Genomic DNA, 6,000 nt, shown 5'->3' with positions numbered 1-6,000 from the left:
GTGGAGGCATCCTTGAATTTAAAATTAGAGTTGGAGAGGCATCTTTTATATTTATTAAAGGCTGTCTTTTCCTTTGGCTTTTTTCACACCCTGTTTTAACAAGGTATTAATTCCCAATGGAGAATTCAGCCACACACAGCAGAGATTAGGCTGCAAAACCTATGATAAGCCAAAAAATGCACTAAAAAAATTCAGGCTAAGCAGTCACCCAAGGAAGACATTATATTGTGGTTTGATGCAGTTATGTCACAAGCAACTGACGAGGAAAAGCTCAGAAGTACCATGCTAATACAAATCAAATTTCAAAATTGCTACCTTTGTTTGCTATAAGTACTTTTATCCACTAAAAGCTTCCCAGATGATGTTAATAACATTCCTGAAAGTTTAGTAGAAACAATGGTTCATTCCCTTGTCCATTACAAAAAAAAAAAAAAAACCAAAACCAAAACAACAAACAAACAAACAGAAAACACCAAAAAAAAAACCCTACTAATGAGATCCTTGATTTTTACAGGGAAAGAGCATCTCTCCTCCTAAGACAGGCTGAGAGAATTTGGGCTACTTAAACCTGGAGAAAAGTTTCCTGGCAGATCATTTAGCACCTCCCAGTACCATAAGGGTGCTTACATGAAGACTGGAGAGAGTCTTTTTACAGGGGCATGTAGTGACAGGATGACAGGGAAAGCTGAAAGCTGTGGGTGATATATAAAGAAGAAATTTTTTTTACTGAAGATTTTTTTACTGTGAGAGTGTTAAGGCTCTGGAACAGGTTGTGCAGAGAAGCTGTGGATGCCCCATGCTTGGAAGTGTCTAGGCTGGATGGGGCTGAGAACATCCTGGTCCAGTGAGAGGTGCCCATAGCAAGGCAGTGGGAACCAGATCCTTAAGGTCCCTTCCAATCCAAGTTGCTCTATGAATCAATGATTTACAGCACAAGAGAAAATAGGAAATTCCAGGTTTCTATGCCCATTCTTAAATGTTATTACAAAATTCTTCATCAGCCTGCTTGAAATCCTAGGAAAAAAACCTAAAAAAACCTTAGCCCTATGGCAAGAGGAGCTAGAAAGATTAGGGAAATTTCATTTCATTCCTGTAGCTGAAGAGAGCTGTTGAAAGATAAAGAATATCCTAAGAGCTTAACTGCAACAGTTTTAGATTGGCATCACAACATCATATTCTGTCACATAACTTTCCCCTTGCTTAAAAAACAGATATGTTATATTGACTGATTTAACTGTAACTATTGAAAGTATTTCTAACATTTTTGCATGCAGTTAAATCAGATTAAGAAATGTGAACTATAAAAAGCACTAAAATGTGTAAAGAGAACTGTGGTGCTTAAATATTGAATAAACTTATATGTCCTACAAAAAGAGAAAAAATAAAAAAAGATATCAGCTTTCTTTTTGTTCCAGATACCTGTTTCAGCTAAATTTAAAAAAAGACAACAAAACTGCATGGACAAGATAATGCATTAAAACATAATTTTTTACAAAGTTAAGACCAGAGTTAAGAGGCAGACTTTAGAAACTAAATGTTCTTGAAAGTGTATGCATGCTGTTGCTAATACTGATGGTTGTGCAGCAAGCTATTGTGGATTATTTTCCTTGAAATCAAAATAGGGATAATCCAAGAGTCATCTCCTGTCAACTCAAAACATGGTTTTTCTATCTCTACCTCAATAAAATAATATAATAAAATTTTAATCCTGTGCATTAAAAATGTTCTGTTTCACCTAAATGGCAAGCAGTTCTGTTGAGTCTTATTATAATTTATACTTTAAAATTAACCATCTCTTCAAAAATATTTCAGGTTTTTTTCCTCCCTTCCACAATTATTCAACTAACTGTATTCACCTTAATTTAATAATATTTGCATTTAGTTTCTTTGGTTCCTTTCAAACCATAAAGTCTCATATTAAGGGTTTAATTCAGTCTTCCAAGTCATATTCAGTAGTGGTAATTACAATAGAATTATATTCTAAAGTACTGAAGGCAGGGGATGAGTTTCCTTGGTGGTTTTTTTCCCCCATTTTTCTCTTTTCTTCTTGTTAGCGTGATTGTCTGTGTGAAACAGCAGAAAGCTTTTCTAAAAGCCTCCCAGTTTTTGACCTGTCTTGAATCTGTCTCACTTGGCTACAGATGGCCTATCAAATCCATCAAGTCCTGATTGGAATAGATTACTAAATTGTTGGAGCACTGGGATTAGGCCCATCTGTCTGCAGGAAGCTCTGTAATCATGATGAGAGGTTATTGTTGCCTGGGAGATGAAAAGCAGCAAACCATGCTGTACTAAAGGATCAACCAAGGCTTTCCATAAAGTAAAGGAGATGGAAAAGCAATCCTATTATGCTGAATCCTGTGAACACCAGCAGGGTGCTGTAAATATTCTTGAAATACTGCTTCAATGGACATACATCTTTTTAGGATGTTCTATGAGAAAGAGAGGTTTAAATACAAGCCAAAATTTTCCCTTTCATTGTAAGAGGATGTCATCACAGTTTAAGAGAGCGGGAAAGTTTTGTTTCCAGGCTGAATGCCAGCCTGATTGCTACTAGTCTTGAAGTTGAGCAGCTGAACTAGGATAAAATTAAAGATTAGCCCTGCCCTACCCACTAAAGTCAAGTGTAACTAGACTCTAGAGACATTTGGCAACTGAATTGACCATATTTAATTAATTTCCTAATTTGAAATTTTCTGATTTCTTAAGTTAGATCTCTGAAAATACCAAAAATATAATAGCAGGTAATGCTGAGATTCTCCTGACTTCATTCTATTGCATTTTTTGGGTTTTCATCTTGTTTCAGCTGTTGTTTGAAACAAACCAAAGTTCTTTGAAAGTTTTTCACTGAAAAACTTGAACTGCCCCAAGACTTTCAAACCAAGGAGGTATGAAAATATCTTTAAAAGTTTGCATGGAACATAAGGAACTCTAGTTCAAGTTTCTGCTGTGCCTTCTTCACCAGAGAGTTCTGCAAGGAAAAGTCATGCTCTTGCACTCATCAGAAGGCATGAAGTCATTCAGAGCCAGGGCTCATTCTAGGATAAAGCCTCAGGAGTGGGTAAGTTTTCAGAGCGGGTTGCCAAAAACATTCTCCTCTTTCCTCTCCCCTACTCTCCACTCCAACAGTCCCACCAGCCAGAGATACATGATAACACTCCAACAAAAACTCTTACGTGATTGTGAGACTTCAGTTCTCTCACACATTTAATTTAGAAGTTCAGGGGGGGGAAAAAGAAAAAAAAAAAAGAAGAAAAAAAGGTTGCTTTGGGGTTTTTTTGTCACTTTTAGTTTAGTTAAGCTTTTTTTTTTCTTAATTTAGGGAATACTGTTTCCCAAAGAGATAGTGGGTATTCCACCATTCTTTCCAGCAGTACCAGGACTTAATCTCTATATAAAAAGTTACTCTGTTCGTGCTCTAAAATTATAACTTCGATAGACTCAAATATAACTGTATGATTCTTTTGGGTGACAGTATATATGTGTGTCATAAAGACTTGGTTTTTCTAAGAGAAGGAATAAGGTATATGAGATTTTGGGGTTTCTTTAAAATATAAAAGCAAAAGAGATTTGTGAATTTGCCTTTGAGATTACTTTAACAAAGACTGATTTTATGCCACTGCTTAGGACAAATGGTGTCCATAAATTTTAATGCTGAATTCTAAGAAAATGTAGAAAGAAAGGAAAACAAAGATACCCTTAACCTGTTCATTAAAGTTTTATATAGTTCCTCAGACTCCTCACTCAAAATTTGGTCTTAAAATCACATCTGCTATACTATTATTTTTCCCTTTCCACAAGTTATCTATTTTTTGAATGCACTTAAAATTTCAGAGTTTTATTTTTTTTATCAAACACTCATGTTTGATATTTGTATATTCAAAATATTAAGTATATAAAACCTATCCTCTAAGCTTTTAAATCCTCTTTTAAATTTAAATTAGAACACCATTTCCCCATTTTGGAGTGAGGGATACACAGGGTGAAGAATAACCAATGAACCCTCACTAATGCTCTAGGCAAGAGTGTATTGAGGTGTTGACATAAGCTGTAGAAAAGCAGTACTTTAATTGCATCTCTTATAATATAAGTTCTTTTTACTGAAAAAAAAAATTGTGAGACCCACAGAGAAAAGAAAATTTTCAAATACCATGGGCTGCTAAGGAAAACGTTACAAACTTTTGTAAGCACAGCAGTTTTATTCTTCCCTCTAAATGTGCCTGTTTATTCAGGTCACTTATCCTGATGTAGAAAGCATGTAGGATGGTCAGGAGGATGCAGAAAACAAATGTTTTATTATGAAATTGGGAATTTTTTGAATTGGGAAGTTTAGAAATGCTGAAAAGCTTCCTTCTTTTAGGAAAAATGCTTTGCACTTTGACAGTGAGAGGATGGACCAAGAGGAAGGTAGGGGATAATTCTTGAAACACACAAAAAGGCTGAGGCAGCAGAAAAAATAGGAAGGTCTAGCAGTTAAACATTTTACTTCCTCAAGTTTTCCAAATGATTGTAGGCCAAGCTTCCAAATAAGAATTACTGCTGCTGGAAATTAGAATCTGTGAGTAATACTTTTCCTTCTTCACTTAGAGTACAGGAGCAACATGCAATTGTCCTCACTGAAGACAGTAAAATCTTATGTGTTTATATTCAATAGAAGTTTGGACATAAATATTAGAATTTTCTGGGTTCCAACAGTAACCTCAGGGCAGGTTCCCAAAGCCACTGCCTCCATTGTGTCCTCAGATCCTACTGCTCCAATCCACACACCTTCTGTCAGCCCTGTGGAAAAGGCTATGGACTTCTGCTCCTCAGTCACTTCAGTGACACTGTATTCCACAGTGCTGAAAATTAGGGATGAGCAAGAATTTCACCCCTTTCTGACTCATCTCCCACATGAAAAGCACAGAGACAGCACACCAGCAGGCTAGGCAGTGCACAGACCTCCAGCAAGCTTAGCTTTTCCTCAACTAACCAGGCTACAGGATGGTCAAACACATACTCTGGCACTTCAGGTTCTTGTGGGCCCCTATGAAGGCTGCACAAGTACTTACAGAACTCCTTAACCAAACTTACAAATGATATTTTACAAATATGCTCCTATTATCTGATTTAAGTGGATTTTCTCTTTCTGCTATGTCTGTTTTAGCACACCTCACCAATGTCCTTGGAAAAAGCCAACTAAGAAAAGGAAATGATTTTTTTTCTTAATATTTTATTTTCTAGTTGATGATATAACAATTGATGATGTTGTTTTGCTTCTAGATTTCAAATTCTAAAATTTTGAAACTGATAGTCAAAACTGAACATGTAGTCCTTCTACACTGTGAAAGATTTCTACCTTATAATACCTAAGGTATTTCTACCTTAGGATAACTGTCATGGTATTATTTTCCCTACTTCATTCAGTTAAAAAATTTTAGATATAGTTTCCTAATATCATATAGTAGATACACTATAAAACCACCTTATAAATAGTACTCTGCAAGTGTTTCTTGTTGTGGTTTGCACTTGCCTGTTTGGTTTCCCCCTTTGGTTCAAGTCTATGGTCTAGTCCAGTGCTCGGGTATTTGTCAGTCATTGTACCTCTCCCCTGTTCCCCTAGTAACCTGTCATGTCCCCTCCTCTGGCTACCTGCCCGTCACCCGGCACCCCTGCCCCTTTTTCCAGAAGTTTCTGGCTGGGGTGTTGGGTGATTGGTTCAGGGGCCAAGGCCCCACCCGCAACCTTCTCCTGTTGGCTGTTCATGTTTGTCAGTCTTCAATGTATCTTTTGTACCCATCTTCTGATTTGTTGTTCCTGGCTCCACCCATTCCCTATAAAACCCGAGGCATTTCCCTGCCTCGGGGCTCAGACTTCGGCTCCCCGACCCAGCACCACCCCTTCCAATAAAACCTTCCTCCCTACGAAGATCTGAGTCGCCCTTTCTTCCGCGCCTGCAGCCTCGGAGTTTTCCCACCTGCGACCAACTGCCCTCAAGCCTAACATCGCTTGGGCACAGGG

Source organism: Molothrus ater, chromosome Z, assembly GCF_012460135.2.
Source record: "Molothrus ater isolate BHLD 08-10-18 breed brown headed cowbird chromosome Z, BPBGC_Mater_1.1, whole genome shotgun sequence".
NCBI classification, from domain to species: Eukaryota; Metazoa; Chordata; class Aves; order Passeriformes; family Icteridae; genus Molothrus; species Molothrus ater.
The sequence above is the reverse complement of the archived record's forward strand: the minus strand, read 5'-3'. Positions refer to the sequence as shown.